The sequence below is a fragment of the Rhagoletis pomonella genome, unplaced genomic scaffold (genome assembly GCF_013731165.1).
Source record: "Rhagoletis pomonella isolate Grant_MI unplaced genomic scaffold, Rhpom_1.0 Rhpom_scaffold_00003, whole genome shotgun sequence".
NCBI lineage: Eukaryota > Metazoa > Arthropoda > Insecta > Diptera > Tephritidae > Rhagoletis > Rhagoletis pomonella.
The window spans coordinates 8,976,162-8,986,686 of record NW_023458557.1 but is presented as its reverse complement, the minus strand read 5'-3'; positions in this window follow the sequence as shown (position 1 = coordinate 8,986,686).

The following is a 10,525-nucleotide window of genomic DNA, read 5'->3' as shown; positions in this document are numbered from 1 at the left end:
TCTATGATGCACTTCATGTGCCAAACATTCACGAACGTGTAGAATATAAGATTACGTATTTCCGTCAGGTATTAACAAAGATATTGTTAAAATAAAAAACATTGCTCGAAAATTTCAATTGCTTATAACTAATAATAAAATTGATATTTCGCAAAACTACTTTGATACATTCATTTTCATCACATAAACTATCATTAACAATCGAAAGGTACATGGAATTCCAAAACTCACTTTTGAGTGGCCCACTTGCGAAAATTTGACTTAGCTTCTAGGTTATTACTATTCTGGCCAAAAGGAGGTGGTGTTGGAGGAGTATTTTTCAGAATTTGTGCATATGAAGTAAAATTATTTACGCTCGTTGGCGCTGGCATTGGCTTAGCGATTTCTGGTACGGGGTTAAGCCTAATAGGAATATTTTTGGGAATTGTTTTCTCTTTCATTTAGATGTAAACTGGACAACCTCTATAATTAGCAGTGTGATTTCCACTGCAGTTATTGCGCTTTTAGATTTCGGGCCCATTTTTGGTTTCACACGTTCTTTAGAAGTGTGCTAATCCCCACAGATACAACAGACACCAGATAAGGTGCAGTAGCGACGTGTGTGACCAAATTCCTGGCAGTTGTGACATTGAACAGGGCTTCTACGCGTATGATATATTTGGTGCACTTCCCTTTCTTCAGGTTATGGAAGTCAGGCTGTAGCTCTATTCTGAACATCGATTGAGGGATGTTTTCTTTATTTTTGATGTTGAAAACATTGCGCACCTTCCCTAAGAGCATTTTCTATCTCTTTTGAGTTCACGCTGGACTCGATGCCTTTTATGACAACTTCTATTCCTCGACTACTTTTAAGTTGGTAGGTGTAATAAGATTTCTCACACTTATCAAACGCATTTTGAGCCTGAATTTTCACTTCGTGTATATTACCCTTTTTGATAGGAACTACATGAAAATTATTTTTCCCTACTAGTTTCAGAAGAGTATCTACCAGAGCATTAGAACTTTGTTCTCGTAGATAAGTAGGTGGTGGCTTGTATTTTTAACTACCTGTTGGTTAGAATCATCATTCATATCAGCGAGAATACTAAAACGATTATTCTCCGTCGATGTAGATGTACCTGAAGTGACTACTTTTAAAATTTTATTTTTTGGACTTTGTTTTCCATTTTTTCGGGTGTGCGCTTTCACTTTATTAATATGTAGCTATCTAACCCAGTCTGAACATAAGCAAGTTTTACTTTATTTGCTTCTTCTTTGTTTGTTTCCGTCGAAGTATTAGTAGCGTCCGCATTGATCACTGCTGGAGAGCAAGAAGGTGCTCTTTGCTTTGCTGGATCTGGTGTTTGTGATAATTGTCAAATTTACATTTCAAGGCGTATTAAATAAGGTGGTTGCAACCGTATATATGTAAAAAAACTACATGTATTTTGGTGTTGCATTTGGTAAACATAACGTCAAAATTGGGGTGGATTCATACAAATTCGCTTTGGTTAAAATCATTTCGCCTTGGGTTAAAATCAGCTGAAAACGAATAAATGAAAACATAAATAAAATATTTTAAGCTTTGCGTGCGTGTTATTAGAATTTTACTCGGATTTATTTACCTGGGTGGCCTCCATAGCTATGCGAGCCGAATGCCGGACAAAGTGAATAAGTGCAGGAACACTTTCATAAAAATCATTTCGATAAGATCGTTTGGCCTGGTAAACAAAAAGGAGCAGCGATTGTTGATCATATCAAAGTGCTTCTGGTTTTATATAAAGAGTTGTACTGACACCACATTCATGCATTCCTGGCAGTACTAATTCAACTATAAGTCTGTTCCAGGTGCTTCACGATTTACAATCTCTTACAGCAAGCTGTTCCCGGTCGCCACCTTCCATAAGATTTATTAATGGCGAAAACAACTTTTTCTGCAAATCCTGTAAAACCTGCAAATCGTGAAGAACCTGGAACAGGGCTTATGTATTGTGACTAGGAGCTATGCAGTTGATAAGTTTCAGTGAACGTATGGATTCATTCAATGATAGCCTAGAATACGTTTTTGTGAACATTGTAATCAAATACAAATACATATGTACATACGTAAATGCCGTAAGCCTTTTACGAATTTTACAAAGTCTGTGCTTTTATTAACATTTTTAATGACAACAATAAATTTGTGTTTTTTCAATTAGTACCTTTAGTGAATGCACATGTGCAATGCCAACAAATGTTTCAACTGGCGTAGCATTGTTACTGTCCCTAGGAAATAGTACGGCTGCTTCTGCGATTTCGGTAGTGCGTCGACATATGTCCAACTGCACCCACTTTACTGTAATGGAAAAATATAGTGAAAGTATGTTTAAGTACTTATTGTTATACACTCATCTGCATAAATATGATACATACGCTAAAAGTTGAACAGAATCACTTTTAAAAGCATTTGAACATCATAAGCGCATTGGCACTGGACTTTTACCTCATACTCGGTATAATAGTTATGGGCGGTATATCGACAACCGCTACGCCATCATTATGTAGCGTTTTAAGCCCATTCTAGTGTGCCCTTAGGTTTCCAGAAAACTTTATAATGAATGCCATGGCTATGCTGTTCTTGTGGTAATAGAGGATCCCACGTAATTGTCAAATCACCAATTTTACCACCGCCACCACCAACGTTACGCAGCGATATATACGGCTTATCTTCGTACGTGCCGTATATTGGAGACGGAGCAGTTGGAGTGCCAGTGCCCTGGTCATTGACAGCAGCAACGGCTGAATTCGTATGAGCACCAGGGTTTTAGATTTTAAACTTCGGCCTGCTGACGACCAGTATACCGATCTATCTCACGGCCACAAACATATGTGGATGCATTCACCCATGTGCGGCCAAGTATGTTATAGTAACGAAACGGTCGCCCATTGCTAGCGCCATCCACCCACTGAACCATTCCTTTTGTTTTCCAATTTCACTTTGTACACTTGCAATTGCTTGTGTGTGTAATACGGTGTTCGCATGACGCGATTTTACGGGCAACTTTAGTTGTTAGCCGCGTTAGCACAAGCCTTTAATATAAAAAAAAAATAATAAATAAAAGTTAATTACAACTCCGTGTAGTATACCCATTAGTAGGCGCTCTGACAAATCCATTGTATTAGCTGTAGTAACCACTACCAAGCGTGCTGCAGGTTTTGATGGCCAACCGAGTAGATTGTATACAACATCCTGCGTCTATTGCAAAGTATATTAATTCATCGACTATGGGCCAGTTTTTCAGTGCACGGATGTGATTTAAAATTAATTTAAACGCTCGATCGGGTTGGTTTAAACTAAGATTATACGTTGAATACTTCCTTTCAATAATATCCGACAGTTTAATACTTTGTTTTGGCATGCTATCAACTAAAAAAATCGTTATTAACATAAAAAATGGAAAAGGTTGTCGTTACAATTCCTTGCCGTCTTGTGGCTGATTTTAGTATACCTTTGCGTCGAATATATGGCGTCATATCGGTATCATAGATGTGTTTTTGACTAGATGCTATAGTCATGAAAAGTGGATCGTTAAATTGCTCGTCCATGACTGCAAGCTTAGAAGCTTTTTCTCTATAAACAAGACACGGTTGATAAGAAATTCTTAAATCAGCTTATTAAATTTTTAAAAATTACTTTGCAGACAATTTAAATTAGGTGTTCATCATAATCCAAACTAACATTTAGATTACGACGTGAAGTTGCTGAGGTTGGGGGCAGTTTAGTCGTCCCCGATGTATTTGCATTAGTTGGTGTCGGCTAGTATCCAATTTCTTTAGATACTAATTTACTATTCGCTTTGCTGGTAACCAAGGAGGATTCCTACTGCGCGGACATTTGTTATGCGTGAAACTCAAGACAGCGTTTGGGTTTGGGCTGCTGTTTGTCGAAACTCGCGTGTTTGCACCTTGTTGTTGCGGAATAATTGGTACTTTGTGGAGCACTAAACGGCTGCATACCTCCAATAAAACCGAAACCGGATTAGAAAATATACCTATGAACATTACTTTAATTGTTCATCCTTACTATTTAGAGATTGACTTTGATGAAGTTTTTGTAGCCCATTATTCAGTTTTGCTTTCTTGATTTTCAAACGCTTGTTTAGATCGTGTATGCGGAAGAAAATCCTACATTTGAAAAAGAAAAACGTTTTACGTTTTCGGGAAGTTCCACGCCCGCGCTTTTATCAACCAAGTGTTGCTGGATATGTGTGCGATATGAAATGTCTTTCGCATTTACTTTGTAGAAGACAGACTCGAGACTTTTTACACCATTTAAAAAATGAGGGGCCGGCCTTTGACACCTAATCCACCTAAGTAAATGAATTTTCGGTGCTCTTATATTCTTCTAGCTTCAGCTTCTTGATTATGTACCCCGAAATATACTCTAGTGCGTCTTCTGGCAGAACATCACAGTCGTCCGGGTGTGCAGCACTGAGTGCTTCGACCAATTCCGGTTCCATTTCCGTATCCGGTTCACAATCAGAAGCAGGTCCATCATCATCAGCAACTTGGTCGAAGCAAAATGAATTACAAGGAACGCTTGAGTCGAAATTTTAAAAAAGCTCAAGCACTTGTGAATGAATTGCTGATAACGCTGGAATCAATCTGTTGTGTTCCGAAATCGAGCCACTCTGTATCACCCCCTTTGTCATTTCCACTGCTTTTCAAACACTCAGTATTCCGTGCTAAAAAAAATCCGAAAATATCATTTATGCCAATATTTATACAAAATATTAACAATTATACCTAGAATGTATTTTCGCAGCCTATATTTAAACTCTTTGGCAGAAGCATGGTCTTTTAGGCCCCCTTTGCTACGAATAGCGCCAAAAAAATTGCCACTACGTCCTGATTTAGGTTGTAGGTGCAGGTGTATTCCACGTTTGATTTTTTTTTACATAATCGAAAAGCATTACCAAAGCTTTATTCGTAATTAAAAAGCCTTTCTGGAAATGCTCGAGCCCATTTTTCCTCGGAATGATTGGTACAGACATGAACTCATTTGTTCGAGTCAAAACATCCATTTGGATTGCAAGGGCTATTCCAAATGGTTCCTTTATTCAAAAGTTTAATACAAGAGTAAATTGTTAAATCCCTAACTAATGACAAATACCTTGCCAGGGTAACCAAAGGTGTCACGGTCGAATTGAGTAGTCCATTTGAAAAGTGCTCTATGTAAAATTGTTTCGATTTTTAGTTTGTGGGGGTTAACGTACCAGTATTTAAAGTAGTTTCATGCCCACTAACAATACAGTGCAAAATCCTTATATATTCTGAAAAAAATAGCATCAAATGTTAGCTACTCTAGCAAAAATCACTATAATACTTACTGTATTTATGCTTATATAAGTTAAACTAGCCGAAGTTAAGTTTATTAAAAAATTTATTTTTTACGGCGGCGAGCCGGGTTGTTTATTCAAACTCAAATTAGCACTGATTACAATTTTTGTTTTCACTTAAGTCTATACCTCAAGAATCTTCATTGGCACGTTGAATTAACAGGTGCGATGCCTTGGCCTTGGTTGAGGGTGTCGGGTGTCCAGACTTGTAGTCAGCAATTTCGCGGATGCGCGTGCAAGAATTGGAATGCAGGTGCACTGCATTAGCGTGAGAAAGAATTTTTGGAGTTTTGAGTGTTAGCTACGTTAACTTATACACTTTCAAAAGTCGCTATAATATTTATTGTACGTATTTATACAAGTTCAAAAGTTTCCATCTTCTGATGAGCTTAGAAAACTGCAAGAAAACGTGGTAGTTTCGGTGCTTAGTGGAAGACGTCGTAAAAAAGAAGCAGACCAATCTTCATGGAAGAGAGAACGCAAATAGCTAAAAAAAAGCGAGCTTTGTAAAAGTTGTTGTTTCAAAACTCGCTATATTAATAATTTAATAAGAAGTATGTGCTTGCAATAGAAAAGAAGTTATGAAGAGTCAAAGTGGCGTGACTCCTTTTTTTAAATTGTGACACTCGCGCCTTTTATAGTATACTGTAGCTGGTGCGTACCTAAAACTGTTATCGGACAACTTTTATAGTATTCGGGAGCATAAGAGGAATCAATCTAGACATGGCAGGCTTATGTTCTCTCATTAGAAGATAGCTAAAAAAACAACTCCTTGAAAAGGTTACGATGCGTGCACAAAAGTAAAAATGCATGTTTTTTATTAGCACATCTTCTGGAATGGAAAATTTAGCCAAATACGTGTGTGCTCTATTGTACAATATACTAATGAACTATGATCCTCGTGCACCACTTTTTTATTTGTTCATTAAAAAGTTACAGAGCGAAAAAGAAATAAGAAAAGCCAAAAAAAACGAGTATATATAATAGCAAAGGAATTTTTTGTCCATGTCATGAAATCTACACCGTTCCTTCGATTTTCGAAAAAGATGTGTCAAATGAAAGAGCTTGGGCTGTAGATGACTTGGACTTAACGTTGATTTTTGACAGTTTGTGTTCGGATATTTCTTTTATATGAAAAAAATGCTACGCACCGTCAATAAAAAAAATGCCACAAATCCACTGCAAGTCCAAGATACTTAAAATTTTCAATTTGCTTGCTAAAATTAATTGGGCTACAAAACTGAATACCAAAATTTTGTCTAAAGATGCTGATCAAGAAGTTAGAAATTTTGGTAAAACTTTTCAGAATTTTCATAATTTTTGCACAAAGTCTGAAATTTGGATTTATATCGTATTTGTTAACTAACTAGCTATAATTTCATTAAAAATAATAAACATTAAATAAAATATATAAAAATAGCCAAAACTTACTAAAAAGTCCAGTTCCAGTTTTTATTTGGTTCGCTGTATGTGTATCTCTGTAACCGATTAATCAATTTGAACCAAACTCAGTACAATTATTGCCATTGGCACAAAAAAGCTATGTATATGTTGATAATTTTTGAAATCGGACTAAAATTACTACCACTTTCCACTTACAAAAAAAAAACCGCAAAACCGTTAATAGCGTTTGGTACGTTGCTTTAGAACGTTACAGCACGTTGCATTTCGTATTCTAGCAGCTGAAGGGACGTATACTAAAAATTTGGAAAAAAAAGTTTAAAAAAAAATTTGAAGTTTCTGATGCCGATATCTCTTTGTAAAATTAATTAATTAACCTTTTCTACATACTTAGCCGTGGACGTTTGTTCTGATATCTCGAAAACAGACATGCGTTTGAAATGATTCCTGATAAATTTTTCGACTAGAGGTGAGTTTGAAACCTCAAAACGCGTCCTATACGAAATTTTAGTATCGGCACTTCTTACAAACTAAAAGCTCGATACTTACTCCAATTGCTCATAAATACTTGTATCTGCTTCCACTACTCCTTTTAAAACAGTATTTCATAAAAACACAAATGTATTTCAGAAAAGGCCAAATGAATTTCAGAAAAAGTCAAATATATTTCAGAAAACCTCAAATGTATTTCTGAAAAGGGCAAATGTATTTCAGAAACGCTCAAATGCACTTCAGCAAAAGCCAAATGTATTTCAGAAAAAGCCAAACGAAATTCAGAAAAATACAATTGTATTTCAGAAAAGTTCAAATGATTTACAGAAAAACGCAAATGTTATTCAGAAAGGGCAAATGTATTTCAGAAAAGCACAAATGTATTTCAGAAAAATATTTTTAGAATACCGTTGTGCTTTTCTGAAATTCATTTGTGTTTCTCTGAAATACATTTGCCCTTTCTTCGCCGAGTAATGTTGTTGTTGTAATTCCTTTGTAATTAACTGAAATGGTTTTTATTTTTGCACTTTTCTTTTTGTTTACTTCTTTTAGTAATTCTTGTCACAGCTGTTTGCTTTGCGTTTATTAAGTGTCATAATACAGTGATACTCAAACTGTTCGCTACATGTATTCTAAAACTAAATACATCAGCTCCTAATCTGTTATAATTTATTTTGTTTGCTTTTTATTGCCATAATTGTTATTAATTTTTTACTATGAAGTGTGATCTTGATAATTGCCAAATTAAAAGCGACTCTGAACGCTACTTATCGTGCTGGCTCTGTGATGGCATTTGCCATTTAAAATGTGCTGGTTTGACAGGTAGTCTTCTGGACGCTATTATTGATGGCAAAGGTCTTCGGTGGTCTTGCTTAAAGTGCAGGTCAAGGTTTAAGTTATTTAGGCAAACCAGAAATGGTTTTTCTGAGGTGGGGAGAGAGTTGTTGGTACTGACCGAAAAATTTAAGCATTATGAAAATGTGTTTAAATCTTTTAAATGCTTAGATACCGTACAATATATGAAGTATATTCGTGTGGCAAAACGCAAGCGTCTTCATAGTCCGCCTAATGAAATGATAATCGCTCCACGTCAAAACAATCTTCCGAATGACTTAATTAACCTCTCATCTCCTTGTCCACAGACATCGGAGCCGTCATTCTCAAAAGATTGTATAACAAAGTCTGATTCCGCTTCTAATAACAACGAGCCTGAAGTATCTTCCCCTTCCCGCGTTGAAGATGTGTAACGCTTACTCTACCCTCAATTATTTAGTAAATCAGTTACTCAACACCCCTTCCGCCGGTAATCGAGTCTAATACTAGGAGACTGGTTGTGGTTCCCCCAACGAAGTCTATATTTGTCTAGATTTTCGAGGGATACATCCGAAAACGATATAAAGTTTTACCTCTCGTCCAAATTTAATAAAACTATCAACTTAATTATCAGAAAATTTAATTTTAAATATGAAAGAAATATTTCTGCATTTAAAATTGACGTAAATTTAGGAAACTTTGACATGCTGCTTAGTAGTTCTTTTTGGGCTTCCGGAGCTTTCGTTCGTGAATTTGAGTATAGGCTCAACAAAAATAATAATTTGGCAAGTATTCCCCGTCAGAATACTGAATCAAACAACTAATTACTAAAACTGCTTTAAGTATTTATTTTCTCAACCCAAGAGGCTTAAATACTAAATTTGGCAAAGTATTAGATCTTCTTTATGTTAATGATGCATCTAAGTCCGCTGTAAATAAATGTGACCCACTAGTTTTGCCCGAAGATGTCTACCACCCTTCTATTGAGATATCTTACGAAATTATAAACGATGGTCAAAATCCCGGTATCAAAATATACGAACCAAATATTCGCTTTGATTTTTCGAAAGTAAACTTTAAAAACTGATTAAAGAATTGTCTAAATTGTCGTGGCCTAGATACAAAGAAAATGTTGAGCAAAGCGTCGCACATTTTAATTTTACTGTTGGCTCAGTTTTTTAAATCCAGTCACTCTATTAACTCCCACGCATACTTTGACTATCCTTTTAAACTAAGCCCAATTGACTCAATATATACCCCAATAATATATCCCGATGATGTATTAGTTTACCTGAAGTCCTTAAAGCAGTCTTTTAGTTATGGTCCTGACCAGATCCCCACTTGTTTTCTTATAAATTGTGCTGATTATCTCTATGAGCCGTTAACAGCCTTATTTAATTTATCTCTTAAAGAAGGCATCTTTCCAACCATATGGAAGGAATCGTTCATAACCCCGCTACATAAAAGCGGTAGCAGGTCCTCGGTGGAGAACTATCGGGGCATAGCTAAGCTCTCTGCAATTCCTAAATTATATGAAGCAATTATTACAAATCAGTTGACGCATTCTATCTCCTCTACCATTTCATACTGTCAACATGGGTTTTGCAAAGGCAAATCAACTTCAACAAATTTACTTGAGTTCACAACCTATATCTCAAAAGCGTTTAGTGAAAACAAAAACCCACCCGACCAACGTACACGAGAATGCATCCGTTTTAGGAATTTTAGCAACACTTTCGCGTACAAAGCTATTGAGAACGGGTTACGAAAAAGTATCGTAAAAGTATTACCCAAGGTGTAGTAAACAAGGTGGTGTTGGGGCGACAGCTGAGCTTTTCGCCGTGGAGGACACTTTGTCAAAATGACGTGTTTGTTGTAAGTCATACCAATGACAGTATGGACATCAGCGTATAATTTGTTAGTGTAATTTTTTACTTATATACGGCCAACACCACCTTGTTAAATACGCCTTGGTATTACCTGTCGCTCAGTTTGTGGCAGCAGAACTCTCGTTCTCGACACGCGTTTTCAAAAGGTTTTTCGAAGTGTTTTCGAAGAAAGTAGAAACGTATCTCTATTTCGCTATCGAGAAATTAATGAAAACGGCAATGTTTTCGATCCATTCGATTATCGAGAAAGTAACGAAAGCGTTAGAAGTTTGTTTCGATTTACTCATCGAGAATGCATCGAGAGAAGAATCGTAAACAAACATTAAAATGACTAGTTTACGATAATTACAGCTGTTCCATTCCAGTTTATTTCCATATTTAACATAATAAAAGATTACATTAGTTCAATTTTCTCGTGTTTCAAAACAAAAATTAGGTTTATATAAATAAACATAAATGTTATTGTTGTGTACTGGAATGCTTAATTAATATTATTACCATATGTAAACTAACTTTTGCTAAGTACTGTAGTTTTTACTTTTCTCTTCTACCTATTTTGTACAAATATGTATG